Raw genomic sequence first — 18,103 nt, 5'->3', positions numbered from 1 at the left:
ACTGATTGAGATATTACCACTCGCTTTTTCAGATATCCTGGCCCTAAACCGTTGATGGCACGAAAGGCGAGGGTGAGAATCTTGAATTGAATGCGGCTTGCAATGGGGAGCCAGTGTAGCTCTTTGCAATAAAAAGCAACCGACTGACGGTAAGGGATATTTCCAATCAGTCTAGCTGCCGCATTCTGCAAGATCTGGAGACGATCAATCAAGTATTGAGGGGCACCAGCGTATAAACTGTTGGCGTAATCTAAATGGGATGTGATGAGGGCCTGAGTGATAGTTCTACGGACGTCTAAAGGGAGGTAAGGAAAAATCTTTTTAATCATGCGAAGTTTCGCGAAGCAGGCTGCGGTGACCTTGTTAATTTGCGTTTTACAGGAGAGTGAGTTATCGAACTGAAAGCCAAGGTTACGTGCTGATTGGACAGGGGAGGGCGGGGGGTTAAGCGCTGTGGGCCACCACAGGCTGGGGGATATTGGAACTTTCTGGTTAAAAAATAAGACCTCTGTCTTATCAGTATTAAGCCTAAGGTGGTTGATGGTCATCCAGGCACAGATGTTATCCAAACAGTGGCGGAAGTTGGCATCCAGAATGCTTGTAGAGTGCCTTTCTTATAGTTCAAGAGCAGGAGACTTCAAAGCCGGTTTGATGTGCCACATGTCATGTACCATGAGCATGGATATCGACATTCATATTGCGAATGGGTAAAGCGGAAGGCTATAGAGAAAAACACAAAAATCAGGGGACTTGATTATCAGTCTCTTCGAGAAGGATACTGTCATTACACAAGTTTGTAACAAGAGACTTACACGTTTATTTTGCCCATTGAAGTCAGACCTGTTATCTACAGACCTTACAACAAACTGAATACCATGATCTTACTAAAGGTACCAGCAACAAGTATGGCTAGTCTTTGAAAATACAATAAGTCAAACAACAAGGATTCTTTAACCAACTGCACAGCATTCTCCCTACAAGAACCTCCAAGCTAGGACTCAAAACTAGTGCACTCTTGTCTCCATCTGTTACCTATACAGACTTACTTGACCTTCGCGCGCTGAGGCATTTGCTGCTCTACTTCGCTATTTTAAAAATAATTTTAAACCTTGTGCTTTACTGCGCGCTCGCGCTGTTAAATCTCGCGCTAGGCGCTTTTTTTCGTTCCAGCCTGTTCTGGGGGGTTAATCTCAGTATAGGTTCTTACCTGCATTATAATTGTGTCCCCATCCCCACTGGAGGGAATTAGAGCGCTTCAGGGGCTTCTTGGGCTCTTTGGGAGGTCGCGCTGCGGTGTTTGGAGCCGCCATTTTGGGTGAGGGAACCAGGGTGTGCCGAATAGCAGGCGCCATCTTGGTTGGGGGGCTAGTGGTTTGACTGCAGGACTCGTGTGCGTACGGCAATTTAAGATGGTAGACTCTAAGGCGCGCAGCGTGGGCGCGCAGCGGCCTCGCCGGCGGATCGCCGGAGGTTCGCAAGAGGTAAGCCCGTTTGCGCCCGTTCGCGCACAGGACGTGCCGGGCGCCGGACTCCCTGCTTGTCAGGAACCTACTGCCCCAAAATACTCCCGTGACGATCTCATACGCCTGAACACTGGCACTCTTTTAAACCGTAGGCATAGATCCGTCGGTAGGCACCCAGATTCCATAACCTGCGGCCTGTTGAACGTGAGATGGCTCATTAAGCACTGTGAAGAGATCGCGCTACTCATAGAGACCTATGATCTAGACGCACTCTTCATGACTGAGACCTGGACCACATCGGCTAGTGCGGTGGAATTGGGAACAGCCTGCCCCCCGGGTTTTAAAATAATACACAACCCCAGAGTAGGGGCCAGAGGGGGCGGAACTGGACTAATCTTTAGAGAGACACTCAACTTCTCTCAGCTTAACATCAAGGCCATCGTTGGATGTGAGGTACTCGGCCTTTCCATCAAGGGTCCAGGAGGTGTGTTATACACGGGGTTGTTATGCTACAGACCCCCAGCGGGGACGCTATCAGCTGTGCCTGAGCTTATAGATTTAATCTACGATCTGTCTCACTCCCATTCTAGGCTGATGGTGCTAGGGGATTTTAATCTCTGGCCAAATGGACCGACTAATACCGCCTTTGTAGAGCTGGTCCAAGCCTGCCGTAATATTGAGCTTTCACAGCTAGTACTCTCGCAAACCCACTCCAAGGGTCATATTCTTGACCTGCTTTTTGCCGACGCAGGCCAGGTGTCTCAGCGGGATGTCATACCTCAGGGCTGGACTGACCATGCTCTCGCCCTTTTCTCCCTCTCCTGTCCAGCTGTCACGGCGGCGAAGGGCAGTGTGGGCGGTACTAGAATGGGTAGACAATGGTCTAGACTTCTTGCGCAGCCCGCCCTGCCCTGTCTGTTGCCTGAAGGCTTCGCATTGGGAGACACGGTGGACAGGAGCTATGAGACGTTTTGTCAGCAAATCTCGGCCTCTCTGGACTCTATGGCGCCGATGCGTAAAATAAGAGCTAGGACCAATCTGGCTATGCCATGGTACTCAGAGGGACTCCGGCAGCTCAAGCTTCAGTGCAAACAGGCTGAGCGTGCTTGGAGGAAACAGTATCTGGAACCATGTAGAGCTTGTTTTAAACAAGCTCTGGCGACCTACAAGGCCGAGATTAAGCTGGCCAAGGCCAGACACCTGGAAGAACTATTGCTGGCAGCTGCTAACAAGTCTCAGGCCCTATTTAAGATCGCAAAAGATCTGGCCCACCCAGCTTGTATTAATAACAACATACCTGCCTCCCAAGCTCTTTGCGATTCGTTGGCACAGGACTTTGAGGACAAGATTGTTACCATCTTAAATAATCTTGCCTTGCCATCTGGTCAGACTGTGCACCATCCCAACTGTGCTGAGAGTGTGGAGGAGGGCGCCAAGCTAGCTGAAATGAACATCTTGCCCTTACCATTTTTCGAAGATTTCTGTGCATTGGCCGACGGTATATCTTCAGGCTCACCGTCTGAGCCGCTTCCACCAAAATTCTGGAAGCTGTGCCGGGAAGAGCTTTTCCCACCTCTTTTTGCCATCTGCTGCCAGTCCCTCCGCTCGGCGCGGGTCTCAGATAGCTGGAAATTGGCGGTTGTTTCTCCATTACTCAAGAAGGAAAATCTGGACCCAGCCTGTCCAGCTAACTACAGACCCATCTCTCTGTTGCCATTTCCTATTAAGATTCTTGAGAAATGGGCCACTAAACACCTCTCCAACTTTCTCGAGGCTAACAATTGTTTGGATGTGGCCCAGTTTGGCTTCAGACCAGCGCACGGGACAGAAGCGGCTTTGGTGACCGTTCTTGATGACCTGCGAACGCGGGCCGACCAGGGCAGCCTTTTTAGTGCTGCTCGACATGTCGGCCGCGTTCAACACGGTCAGCCATACAATACTGATCAGGAGATTGGCGGAGGTTGGAGTATCTGGGTTGGCCCTTGAATGGCTGGTGTCGTATCTTGATCATAGACACCAGATAGTGGCCATACCACCCTTTAAATCAAACACCAGAAGGGTTGGTCAGGGCGTACCTCAAGGGTCAGCCATCAGCCCCATTCTTTTCAATCTCTACCTCCGCCCCCTGATCACGTTGATTAAATCTTTTGGCATAACGGTCACCAATTACGCTGATGACACCCAGCTCATCTTTTCCCTCGAAGGTAAGGATGGGGTGTCTCAGGAGGCATTTCATCGCTGTATGAACACCACGGCTGAATGGCTGGCCAATAACTCCCTGCGGTTCAACAGCGCCAAAACGGAGGTGCTGCACTGTTCCCTGGACCGTATCCCTAGACCACTTCCGCTGGATTTCTGGCCTCCTGATTGAAAGGGCGCTAGTTTGTCCGCGGACTCGGTCCGTAATCTGGGGGTAGTGTTCAGTGCTAGCCTGCAGCTCGATGCATCAGTGAATCGAACGGTGGCTACCTGCATGGCGTTGCTCTGCTCGCTGCGTAAGATCTTGCCCCTGCTCCCGGCACAGGTAAGACCAGAGGTAGTGCGGAGCATAATTGTAAGTCGTATTGACTATTGCAACGCACTACTCTTGGGAGCTCCGGCTAATCTAGTCGGTAAATTACAGCGGGTGCAGAATTTTGCCGCCAAACTGGCACTCTCACGTCGACGCCTGGATTCTTCCGCTAAGGCACTTAGGGACCTTCACTGGCTACAGGTTTCCCAAAGGATTGATTTTAAAGCACTGTGCTTGGTATTTAGGGCCCTACATGGGCAGGGTCCGCCCCCTTTGAGGGACCTCTTCTCTTGGTACACCCCTACGTTCAGCCTCTTCTTATTTGGTGGTCGTACCTAAGATTTTGAGGTCCCGGACTGGCGGTCGGTCTTTTAGATTTGCGGCTGCAAGATTGTGGAACTCTCTTCCTCTAGGTCTGAGGGGTCTGGAAAATTTTAATTCCTTTAAAAAAGCCCTGAAAACTCACTTGTTTCCTAGGGCAACGTAAATGTATCTGCTGCTGGAAAACATCATGTATGTGTAAGTGTCAGGATAGTCTAAGCGCCAGGATGCCCGTCGGGTGACAGAAATTGCGCTATATAAGTATATCTATACATACATACATACATACATGAGAATTGAAGAATGCACAGCAAATGACATTTGAACAGATTAGTTTGTAGAAACAGTCCTCATGATGCAGGATTCTGTTTGGAAACAGAACTGTGCCTTGGAATCACTGGACGTCAGTATGTAGGGACTGAGTCACCATATCACATCAGAACCTATGGGCCCAAATCCAACTAGCTCACAGTGCCTCACCTGCCCTTCTAACCTTCCCAGAGTAAGAGGTGAATCGGCAAACTAGAACACGACTCCCTACTTCCCAAGTGAACCGTGAAAACAGATCATCACCTATTGTTTCTCACTCATGCATGTCCACAATAAACAAGAGACACAGTAAAGTTTACAATATTTATTGAACCTATCGTGCTCTATTATGAAGCAATTGTGCTGGGATTAGAAAACATATACAAATGAGCAGAGTAATTCGCATTACTAGCAAACTGTATACAATTAAAAGACCTATCATGGCAAATGATATATCTGCCTAAGCCTATCCTCACTGCTTGAGCACAGGGACATATCCGTGATCTCTGATCCCGTACCTGGCATTTGTAGTTAGGTGGTCTGCATCTCGGTTTGCACAAGGCTGGTGTGCCCGTTCCAGGACCTTTCCCCCTCTGTTAGATTTCTCTCTGTTTTCCATAGGGCAAGTCTTGGGTTTATATGATAAGAAGTGCTGCGTTAGAAAACAGCAGCTGTGCCTCTGTGTTGTGTCAAAATGTTAGGAGATATTGCTAACCAAGCACCGAAAAACAGGGCACTATGTTGTTCGACCTAGTACGAAATGATCAGACTGGATCCCAAGAAGTCGAACCGAAAAATAATAATGTACAGCTTATTTATAAAATAATATCATGGCACAAAATTAATGTGTCATGTGCTGGGCTAAAATAGGGGAGAACCAAAGTGGGCCCTAAAAGGCACTTACCAGACACATATTTATACACATCTGCCAGTGATCCCACTGTTACAGCTGCCAAGATTTGAAACCTCCACTGACAAACACTGACTACTGTTCCTATTGGCTATGAGTCAGCCATTGTCAAATTCCATCAATAGTGGGCTAATCAATGTCTTGTAACCCAGACATGCTGGAGAGCTTGGATACAGAGACAGTTCATCAACAATTTTCCAACTAATTTAATTTACTTACCCATTAAGCCACAAGAATATGCATCAAGCATTTGCAATGCAATCGGTCTCGCCTTTGGGGCCTTATATGTATTTAGCTATGCAGCACATTAGCCTGGGTGCCAAAACATCTCCTGTTCTTTAACATGGAGGGAAAGTAAGCACCAAACTGCGTGACTTGCCAGGTACGGGAACACAAGGAGAGAAATATTGCCTTTCAGCGGGAAATGGTATAGTCCAAAGCTCTGTTTTTAATATAAAATCAGGGCGTTCGTGGTCATATCACTGAAAATACAAGATTTTTTAATTTTTTTTATTGTCTACGGGTGCTTGTGGAAGACCATTTCTATGGACTGGAATCTAGAGAATGCTAAAGTGATTCTGGTATTTTACTGACATCTGCTGGTCGTTTTCGATCAAGAAAGTTATATAGAGGCAGTTACTAGAAATTTTTTAAAAATAAAGTACCTCAGCAGAAAGCAATTCTGGTATTTTCGTGACATCTGCTGGTCGTTTTCTATCAAGACAGTTAAATAGAGGCAGTTGAACAGAAAAAAAAGTCCCTAAGCTGAAGCAGACAAGTCCTAGGGCTTATCTCCAAAGTCCACAAAGTACATACACATATAAGTATATAATAAGTATATACTAAAGTATATACAGGAGGTCTCGAATGCTCGACCTAAAAAGATTAATCCTGTCAGTAGAGAAATAAAGAGAGACCAATACTTATGTAAACAATGTATCTTGAATAGTGCTCCATTTAAAGTCTTAAATTCCAGTATGAATTAAGGGCCTGGTTCTCAAAGAATCAGGCTGACTTAAAAAAAGTCTGTGAACTGTAGATTTCCACCTCAGCACTGATATTTCCTGCTTAACCTGTAGCACTTCTCCATCAATGTGTCAAGTAACAGCTCTATCACAACTTCAACAAATCCAAAAATATTTATTTTTCATCAACAGCATGCAATTTTTAATTATCCATTAAATATTTTGCATACATTACAGTATGTCATTAATAACTTCTTCATATTTCTCTAACCAGATATAGGTATTCACGATTCCTTTAATATACACTGACCCCTTTTCTCAGTCGGACCCTACATTCAAACCCTATATAAAAACATGTTTCCGGATCTTATACATAGGCCACAATCACAGCACGTTTGTTAGGAGTGGTACAAGTAAATTCCAATTGGTAAACACAATACGGACTGTGAATATCTACAATGTTTTGACTTTTGTGTATTCACTGACATCCGATAAATGTCAATCTCCCGGTTCTAACCATTTTCTGCCTGGGCCCCTAAATGCAGTATTGTGGGATTTTCAACGCATTTCTTGATTTTCCTCTGTACTAACTTCGGTCTGGATGTGTGGTCATATACGTCCGTAAAGGTTCTGTGAATCAGGATCTCCGAATTCTCACTTGCAAATCATATTTTTGCACACGTAAGATTAATTTACACATGCAAAAACAAGTTTACTAACGAGGCAATTGGCGTATTGGCACAATTCTAAAATATATAATAATTTTGTTAGATGTAGTTTTGCCATCCTTTGTTTCCCTAAAACGAACTTAATGGGTTAGGTGCATGTCGACACTTGACTACCTCATTAGTCCGTTTTGACAGGAGCATGATATTTTATTTCATTGAACAAATACAAATTTACACTTTATTCTTGTTCTGGGCTTATCGGTTCACAAGGCTTTCACCTTTTAAGGAAAGGTGAACATGTGGTGCTTTAGCCTGAAGTACAGAGACACACGAGTCTGACTCCAGTTGCACTAAACGGGACCAGAAAAGATTAACAAAAGAGAAAAAAGCCAAGCGCGTGTTCTGCAGAAACACCGACAGGAGCAGTACATGTGCACATCCGCCTGTCCGGGCACAGCTCCTGTCCCCCGTCCAAACAATAATCGACGACCATAGATCTCGCCAAGGCGAGCAGCGCATGCGCTGCGTCGCTAGGCGAGACTTAAAAAGTAAGAACATCTGAATGCAGCTGAAAGTAGCAGGAAACATGTGGAGGTCACGACCATTTGCTTAGCAAATAAGGCCCCTGAATATATGGTGTTCAAATATCCAGTCATGCACTTCTTCACCTTTCTACATTTATTCTTCATCCACACAATGTGCAAAGGTGCCCAAGAAACAGGAATGTGGTTGAATTTGATATTGCAGTTGAGACTCCCACACTGCAGTCTGGCTACACACTGGTTCAGGTCTTTAACAGTTGCCAGGAAGTATAAGATGTATATTCCTAAACCCAGTTGAAGTTGGAGTATTCCCACATCATGTTGTTCTTTACAATCATAATCCTCCTCTAGTTCTTGGCTTTAGTCAAGCCCAATGCCCCTCTTTCAATTAGACCCTTAAGCAGGTTAATGCTAATCAAGCTCTAGCACTTATATGGACCTTTTCTTGGAACATATGCACACAAATATATCTAGACTGCTTGTAATGATGCCTCTATATGAATTCAAGCCAACAATTATAGGAGACAAAAACTGATCCAATCTGAATCTGGTGACCATAATGAGGACAAAACAAAATCTATAGCACTAGTTAAAAAAAAATCCAAGGGCTCATCTGACAGACTGGTGCACATTTCACATGAGATTTACCTTGAGGCAATATGCAGAGTCAAAAAGCACACTGCTTTTTCAACATCACCAGGGCAACAAACAAAAAAGATACATGTGTAACAAGCATTGAAAATGCAATAGGTCTCGCAATAGAAGAGTTTGACATTTTTCGTTTTGCATATGGATGAGTGGCGTTGCGTGGATGAGTGGCGTTGCGTGGATGAGTGGCGTTGCGTGGGTGAGTGGCGTTGCGTGGGTGAGTGGCGTTGCGTGGGTGAGTGGCGTTGCGTGGGTGAGCGGCGTTGCGTGGGTGAGCGGCGTTGCGTGGATGAGCGGCGTTGCGTGGATGAGCGGCGTTGCGTGGCTGAGCGGCGTTGCGTGGCTGAGCGGCGTTGCGTGGCTGAGCGGCGTTGCGTGGGTGAGCGGCGTTGCGTGGGTGAGTGGCGTTGCGTGGGTGAGTGGCGTTGCGTGTGTGTGTGGCGTTGCGTGTGTGTGTGGCGTTGCGTGTGTGTGTGGCGTTGCGTGTGTGTGTGGCGTTGCGTGTGTGTGTGGCGTTGCGTGTGTGTGTGGCGTTGCGTGTGTGTGTGGCGTTGCGTGTGTGTGTGGCGTTGCGTGGGTGAGTGGCGTTGCGTGGGTGAGTGGCGTTGCGTGGGTGAGTGGCGTTGCGTGGGTGAGTGGCGTTGCGTGGGTGAGTGGCGTTGCGTGGGTGAGTGGCGTTGCGTGGGTGAGTGGCGTTGCATGTGTGAGTGGCGTTGCGTGTGTGAGTGGCGTTGCGTGTGTGAGTGGCGTTGCGTGTGTGAGTGGCGTTGCGTGTGTGAGTGGCGTTGTGTGTGTGAGTGGCGTTGCGTGTGTGTGTGGCGTTGCGTGTGTGTGTGGCGTTGCGTGTGTGTGTGGCGTTGCGTGTGTGTGTGGCGTTGCGTGGCTGAGTGGCGTTGCGTGGGTGAGTGGCGTTGCGTGGGTGAGTGGCGTTGCGTGGGTGAGTGGCGTTGCGTGGGTGAGTGGCGTTGCGTGGGTGAGTGGCGTTGCGTGGGTGAGTGGCGTTGCGTGGGTGAGTGGCGTTGCGTGGTTGAGTGGCGTTGCGTGTGTGAGTGGCGTTGCATGTGTGAGTGGCGTTGCATGTGTGAGTGGCGTTGCATGTGTGAGTGGCGTTGCGTGTGTGTGTGGCGTTGCGTGTGTGGCGTTGCGTGTGTGTGTGGCGTTGCGTGTGTGAGTGGCGTTGCGTGTGTGAGTGGCGTTGCGTGTGTGAGTGGCGTTGCGTGTGTGAGTGGCGTTGCGTGGCTGAGTGGCGTTGCGTGGCTGAGTGGCGTTGCGTGGCTGAGTGGCGTTGCGTGGCTGAGTGGCGTTGCATGGCTGAGTGGCGTTGCGTGGGTGAGTGGCGTTGCGTGGTTGAGTGGCGTTGCGTGGTTGAGTGGCGTTGCGTGGTTGAGTGGCGTTGCATGTGTGAGTGGCGTTGCATGTGTGAGTGGCGTTGCATGTGTGAGTGGCGTTGCATGTGTGAGTGGCGTTGCATGTGTGAGTGGCGTTGCATGTGTGTGTGGCGTTGCATGTGTGTGTGGCGTTGCGTGTGTGTGTGGCGTTGCGTGTGTGTGTGGCGTTGCGTGTGTGTGTGGCGTTGCGTGTGTGAGTGGCGTTGCGTGTGTGAGTGGCGTTGCGTGTGTGAGTGGCGTTGCGTGTGTGTGTGGCGTTGCGTGTGTGAGTGGCGTTGCGTGTGTGAGTGGCGTTGCGTGTGTGAGTGGCGTTGCGTGTGTGAGTGGCGTTGCGTGGCTGAGTGGCGTTGCGTGGCTGAGTGGCGTTGCGTTGTTGAGTGGCGTTGCGTGTGTGAGTGGCGTTGCGTGTGCGAGTGGCGTTGCGTGTGCGAGTGGCGTTGCGTGTGCGAGTGGCGTTGCATGTGTGAGTGGCGTTGCATGTGTGAGTGGCGTTGCATGTGTGAGTGGCGTTGCATGTGTGAGTGGCGTTGCATGTGTGAGTGGCGTTGCATGTGTGAGTGGCGTTGCGTGTGTGTGTGGCGTTGCGTGTGTGTGTGGCGTTGCGTGTGTGTGTGGCGTTGCGTGTGTGTGTGTGGCGTTGCGTGTGTGAGTGGCGTTGCGTGTGTGAGTGGCGTTGCGTGGCTGAGTGGCGTTGCGTGGCTGAGTGGCGTTGCGTGGCTGAGTGGCGTTGCGTGGGTGAGTGGCGTTGCGTGGCTGAGTGGCGTTGCGTGGGTGAGTGGCGTTGCGTGGTTGAGTGGCGTTGCGTGGGTGAGTGGCGTTGCGTGGCTGAGTGGCGTTGCGTGGGTGAGTGGCGTTGCGTGGTTGAGTGGCGTTGCGTGTGTGAGTGGCGTTGCGTGGTTGAGTGGCGTTGCATGTGTGAGTGGCGTTGCATGTGTGAGTGGCGTTGCATGTGTGAGTGGCGTTGCATGTGTGTGTGGCGTTGCATGTGTGTGTGGCGTTGCGTGTGTGTGTGGCGTTGCGTGTGTGGCGTTGCGTGTGTGAGTGGCGTTGCGTGTGTGAGTGGCGTTGCGTGTGTGAGTGGCGTTGCGTGTGTGAGTGGTGTTGCGTGGGTGAGTGGCGTTGCGTGGGTGAGTGGCGTTGCGTGGGTGAGTGGCGTTGCGTGGGTGAGTGGCGTTGCATGGGTGAGTGGCGTTGCGTGGGTGAGTGAATGGTTAGCTGTTGCTTATGCGACGTATAGCACTTAATACTAAAGTAGGCAGACCTTCTTAGCCTTTGTGAGAATAATAGCAAAATAAAAATAAAAACCAGATCAAGTCAAGGACGCAAACGGCACCATGCTATTGTTTATTTACTCAGATGATATGCATAAAAATGTAACTTGTGAGCACGTTTCTCTAACTCTCCAATAATCCCATTACAACACTTTGTACAAATGAGATTGGGACTCATCCTTCCGAAGTCGAGAAAAATGTGCAACGCTGTGTTGAAGTTAATTTTTTTAATTAACAAAATGCAAATAATGTGGAGAGATTTCAAGTGATTCAGGAATGGGGGCCCTTGTAAAGAGAAAGTACGGCCGGCCTGGGCAGTGATAGGGGAGGAGGGAGGAGAAATGCGAGTCACGGCAGCAGCAGCCTTTGATGTGCCTGCCGGCCGGCCGTGAATAATTAGGGGGTGAGAAATGCGCTCGGAGGGCTGCCTTTGATGTGGTAATGCGAGGCAGGCAGGCAGGCGGCTGGTGGCATTGTGCACGTGCTTTTTAGGGCTTGCGCAAGCGCAATGACCTAAAAAGCACATGCACTTGAAGGAATCGCCAGTGGAATCGCCAGTGGATAAACACTGGATAAGCCCCTATAGAGCTTCGCCAGCTATGCGCTGAAGCGCATCAGCAGGCGAGCCCTAAAAATGTGAAGATTACAGTATCCAGTCAAAGAAGAGCTATCCCAGAGCCAGTCTCTAACACAGTGTTTTTTGGGTTTTTAAAAAATTCTTTTTATTAACACATACAACAAAAGAAAAAGAGGCACTGGGTGACATCCAAGCATACAATATCTGTTAATACAACTTCCAAATTGCGGAATAATAAACAGACAATAATATTAGGGTTCAGGGCATTTCCGACACAACAGCGTCCTCCTTTGCGACTGGGGGAGCACAAATATCACCGCTGTATCAGTTCCAGGCACCCCAAATTTTCCCCCATTTCCCGGCCTCCCCCTGGCAACATACACTGAGCGTTCTCTAAACATGCACCAGTCTAGGTCCTCCATCCATTTCCCGATCTGGGGGGTCTGACTGGCCTCCCACAGCTGAGCGATATTGCGTTTGGCCACAGCACACGCCAGTGTAACCCATATCTTCCCATGTGCGGTGAGGTCGGTGGGCTCCCAAACATTCAGGAGACAACAGCGTGCCTCCAACCCCAGGTCCACACCCCACACTTCACGCATCCTGTCATGGACTCTGACCCAATAACTCCGTATATCAGTACAATCCCACAACATATGCATGAACGTTCCGGCCTCACCACATCCCCTCCGACACTCTCCACTCACAGCCAGACCAATTCGCACCAGCCGCGGTTCCGTAACATAAGAGCGATGAAGGACCTTCAACTGCACCAACCTGAGTCTCATCTGGATTGCAATCACTCTTGGGGAGGATACGGCCACCCTCCAGTCTTCGTCCTCCAAAACCAGGCCATCTGCTCTCCATTGTGCCCTAAGAGTTACTAGTGGATCCTCCGTATGGTTGATGAGTTTTGTATAAATCAGGGAAATTGTTTTAGTCGGAAGATGTCCGTCCAACACTCGATCTTCCAACGGGGAGGCCTCGGGGGCGTAACTCCACAGGGGATTTTGGCCAGCAACCCATGCCTAATCTGCATGTACCGAAACTGCTCGCTCTCCTTCAATTTATGCCTTTCCTGCAGAGCCTCAAATGTAAGGAGCCCGTCCTTCCCCCACATATCCTTGACCTGTGAAATCCCAATGAGATCCCACCTGTCCAAACCTTTTGTCTTCCATAGGCCTCCCAGACATTCAGCGCTCCACAGTGGCGTAGCCAATGTTATTTTCCCATCCCAGTTAAGAGAGCGTTTAGCCTCATGCCACACCTGCACTGCAACCACCGTAGGTCCAACCAGGGGAAAGCGCCCCTTTCTGGCATACAAAGCCCTCCTATATTCACAGCCGGGCATCTGGCCACGGTCCATTGCGTATCCGGGGGTAATGCGGTGATCCATAAATTCCTTGATTGATCGCCGCCAGCTGGGATGCCCAATAATACTTCTGGATATTTGGCAGGCCGATCCCCCCCCCCCCCCATCATACCATGGCAGCACAAGCTTTGAAAACGCAATACGTGGCCTGTCATCCCAAAGAAGCTGCCCCTGGAGGGACTCAATGTCCTTAAAATATGATAAGGGTACCGGATCTAAGGAGTTCTGAAGGGCATACAGGAAGCGGGGAAGGGCCATCATTTTAAACAGAACGGCGCGTCCCAGCAGGGAGAGCGGCAAGGATTTCCATCTTACCACATCCCTCCGGAGCCTAGCCAATGGGGGCATCAAGTTATTATCATACCTTATCTTGGGATCCAGTGACACAAATATACCCAAGTACCGGAACCCCTCCAACTCCAACCTGACGGGGCAGTCCGCGGGAATAGCAGGGGGATCTCCGCTTAGAACAAAAAGGACTGACTTCATCCAGTTAATGGCAAAGCCAGAATACCTCCCAAATATGGCCAGGGCATCCAGAAAGGCAATCAATGAGGTCCTGGGGGTGGATAAGTACAAGAGAATGTCATCAGCGTAAAGCGATATTTTATCTTCCCACTCAGAAGTCCAACTCAACCCCCTGATCGACCTGTCCCACCAGACCCATGCCGCAAGCGGCTCAAGCGCCAGGGAAAACAGCAGTGGAGAGAGAGGACAGCCCTGTCAAGTACCCCTCCCCAAGAGGAAATCCGCAGACCTATGATTATTAACCACCACTCTGGCCAGGGATCCGAATACAAAAGACGGACCCAATCTGTGAACTCCGAACCAATGGCCATCTTGCCCAAAACCGCAAAGAGATAAGGCCACTCGACTCTATCGAAGGCCATAGTAGCATCCAATGACAACAGGACTGTCGGCTAATGTATTTTCGAAGCGCCACCCAGGATCCCGTGCAGTCTACGCAAATTAAGGGCAGTATTGCGGCGGGGCATAAAGCCGGATTGATCCAGATGGATCAATGTCGTAATGACCTTTACCAGCCGAGTCGCGAGTAATTTTGCTAAGACCTTCGGTTCGGCATTCAAGAGTGAGATCGGCCGATAAGAGGAACACTCCACCTTCGGTTTACCGTCCTTGTGTATAACTACAATATTGGCGACTCGCTGATTGTAAGGAAGCCGACCCCTCTCTCTGCTCTCAAGAAACATTGCTCTAATGTAGGGTGCCAGTTTATTAGCATTAACCTTATAGAGCTCAATGGGGAGCCCGTTTGGGCCAGAGGCCTTCCCGGAATGGACCCCTCTGATGGCCTGCTCATCTCCAACACTGTTAAGTGTTGTACACTCTTTTTGAAATTAGGATCTCCATATTGTGTCATCTGGAAAAACTGTGAGGAAACTCACCTGCAGTAAAAACTTCCCTAGCCATTTGTGAATTAAAGTTCGTACAGCAAATCCTTTAAGCCTCAGGTGATATCAAACTTTCCAGCTTACTGGCTGAGTCGTACTGTTAACTTGACCACATGGACATTGACTTGATGCATGCCGGAAGTGCTACTCTCCTATATGACTGTGTGCCTAGGACATTAAAACATTCAATAGTAAACCTCGTTCTTAACAAACCTCAGTAGGTCCCAAATAGTGAGTTAACTTTTTTCACATCTTAAACCCTCTTTTCCTTACAATATTATAACAGGAAATGTTATTTCACAAAAATAATTTTGTGGAAACTCGTTCAGTTCACCATCATTATCAATCAGAATTCACACAATACAGAGGAGTCTAAATTGCTGTTGGAAACATCAAGGAAGACCTCACATCTTTAGCCATATCCTATAGCCATATGAATTTATATAGTGGTTACCTTTCCAGTAACCAGGCATATGAAATACACAATACCAGGCAGGGCTGGCATTAATCTCGTTTTTTAACCTGGTCAGAAAGCAATTCAGTCAGGGGGACTGCAGCCTTTGGAGCCATCCAACAAAGATTTTGTAGCATAATAAAAGCCAGAGAACACGCTGTCTCTCTTGCTACCTGCCCATTCCTTGTCATCTGAATACATACATTTGCTGACATCTTTACATACATTGCAGTTTTTGGGTAGTCGGTTGATTTCTCTCGACAACTCCTGGTCAAAATAAACTCCAAGGCTCTTAATTGTCCTGCTCATAGGTTTTTATAAAGTTTGGTCAGATGACTTTTAGATTCAGTCTGTTTGGCATCTAGAGACAACCTTGTCTGAGCAGCCCGATCATTGAAGCCCTTTATATGTCTTTAAGAAAACATGTTTTGGGTATGATCAGTGTACTTACTAGTCAAATTCTTAGCCTTGCTGTACTGTGGCTCCAGTGGGAGTGATGCACTCTTCAGTCTCTCACTGCCTCCACCACTGACCACATACATTGAAAATATAAGGGCCAGTGGTGGAAACACAGAAAGAGCAATGATAGAAGAGGAAAAACAAGGTCCCTCTGATTGGTCAATTTTGCTGAGCACTAACGCCTGCCGATCAAAGAGATTATTTAAAAGTAATTGGAGATATCCTAGTAGCTAGGAATGAAATTCCTACATCTATCCATAATAGTGAAAAGGTGTCATGGTCTTTGTCATTCACAGAAATGGTACTATGCTCAGAAGGGCCCAATTCCACTCATCACCGAAAGTGAGAGCAACAACAATAGAAGAGGATGCAGTGTAACAACAGCAGCTGACCTTTGAACTAGGGAACTGGGGTCGATTGTCTGCATCAGCTCAACATCCTGGGAAACAAAAAACCCGAAATTAATGTGTCCCTGTGTAATGTAACTGGTGCTCATGAAATGCGCTACAATACCTTCGGGTCAAGTTTTTTCAATATAAATCTGCACCAAAAAAAACAGTACAGATCGGGCCATATAAGAGGACGGGTGTAGGGAAGTGAAGGGTTGGAAGTGATATCCGAAATGACAGAACGAGAGGAGGTGAGAGAGTACCTTTATAAAACGAACAGCTGTATTCCTTTCTCTTTGCTTTTATGCCTTTTGAAGAGTACCTTTTGATTTCCCTTCCCTGGTGTGATAAGGTGTGAAACGGTAGAATCTAAAAAGAACTATTTCACTGAAAATTAACCAAAGATATTCAAAAGTAATAATACATTCTTGCTTTTAGACTGACGTATCATTGGGTAAGCACCCAACACACTTTACCACACTGGCACTTGCATCTAAATAAGAGGCAGTGGCATTGTAATAGAAATAAAAGTATGTGGTTAAGAGCACCCCACTCTGATGTATTCAACTTTAGTCTCTGGTACAATCTGTAACAATACAGCTTCCGATTCTCATCCACTACTGTTAGTTATTGGGATTCTTAGCACACAAGGTATTGAAGAAAAATATATGAAATCTCTAATTGAGTTAGTGGATTTCTGTATAAGTGTTTCTATCTTTTTATGTCTTGAAGCTTTGTTACACACAGTTTACAATAAATCATACAGTCACTGAGGAAATACTTCTAGAGGGCATGGGAGATGGATCCCAAACAACATCACGCTGCAGAGGCACAACAGCATGCAAGATCTGCAGCAAGAGAGAATAACAGTCAGCTCTCCTACAGTATGTATCCTCTTGTGGAGCATACAGCTGAGGGGCACACAGTACATCTGAAGCATCGAAGATTGACTCTCAAGCTCCAGTCCCTGCTTTGGTGATGAGCATTTAATACTGAACATGGGTATATGCACTAGGTCTCTAAGATTAGAGTTGATGCTTCACACTGCAGTCCCACTGGCTCGTCATATGCCGTTTTGAACGTCATTGTTAGGATGTGGATAGCCCTGGTGTTGGACAGGCCGCATGGTCGGGCTGCCCCCTCCCCGCAATGGAACCTGGACCCTGGCTCCCCCTGCATCCCCAGCCAGAGTCCCCGACGACCACCCGAAGTACACTGCAATTCCTCACCCACAAGACACCAGCTCCGGACCCAGCTGGCCCGGGTCACCATCCACACCACGGCCTCGGCCCAGCCGCCATCTTGGGCCACTGCAGCACGAGGCCGCGTGGCCTCAACTCGACCCTCACCCTGGGCCCGGCCGGGCCCGACATCGAGGCACCAACCTCCCCCCAGGAGGCAGAGTGACCACTTGGCGAGTCAATGGGAGAAAGGAATCGTCAACGGCTCTCCTCCGCCAGGTGTCGATCACCCCCGGCCGCCTGGGCGCTGGCTCCACCCCCCTGCTGGGTGTCTGGACTTCCTCATCCCGGACCTCCCGGCCCCCCAGGCGCAAGGGTCCGGACATCAAAGGGGACCAGACCTATAACTGGGGCAGGACCAGACCAGGAAGCCAGTTGTATCCTGGAGTCGAGAGACCCGAGAAGAACTCATCTGTGACTGGCCTGCTGGCGCTGCCGCGGCCCTCTGCCTCGTGAAACCATCGTCTTGGCCTGCTGGCGCTGCCGCGGCCCTCTGCCTGGTGAAACCATCGTCTTGGCCTGCTGGCGCTGCAGCGGCCCTCTGCCTCGTGAAACCATCGTCTTGGCCTGCTGGCGCTGCCGCGGCCCTCTGCCTCGTGAAACCATCGTCTTGGCCTGCTGGCGCTGCCGCGGCCCCCCTGCCTAGGGAGACTATCATCTTGGCCTGCTGGCGCTGCCGCGGCCCGATCCACAGACACTCCAGCTCGAGGATTGTGAGCTCGCCTCTTACCACTACCCGTACCGATCCGGTACCAAGACTGTCCCGCTACCCCCTTTTCCCTACAGAGACTAGAAGTGAGAGGACCCCCGGGTCCGAGATATCCTGTATCGCTGATATCCTTGCCTTAAGAACCTTATATAAAGCATTGAACTCGACTTGGTGTGGTGCCTGTTTGTGGGGAGGGAGGTAACTTGTCTGTACGATCGCAGGAGACGGTCCCACTCGGGGATCTCTCCCTCAGTATCCGGCCGACCCTCAGGGTCCCCGTCTAACATTGGTGGCCAGCGACGGGATCCGAACCTACGCATAATCGTACAGAAAGTCACCCGACCCACGACACACGACCACCATGACAACAGAGAGCGGAACAACGGAGAAATTCCAGATGGAAAAATTGGAAGACTACAACCACCGAGAACTGAAGCAATATTGCATGGAACTTGGTCTCCCAACCACGGGTCTGAGTACGAAGGAAGACTTC

This window comes from Lissotriton helveticus, chromosome 9 (genome assembly GCF_964261635.1).
Source record: "Lissotriton helveticus chromosome 9, aLisHel1.1, whole genome shotgun sequence".
Lineage (NCBI taxonomy): Eukaryota > Metazoa > Chordata > Amphibia > Caudata > Salamandridae > Lissotriton > Lissotriton helveticus.
This window is presented reverse-complemented; position numbering follows the sequence as displayed.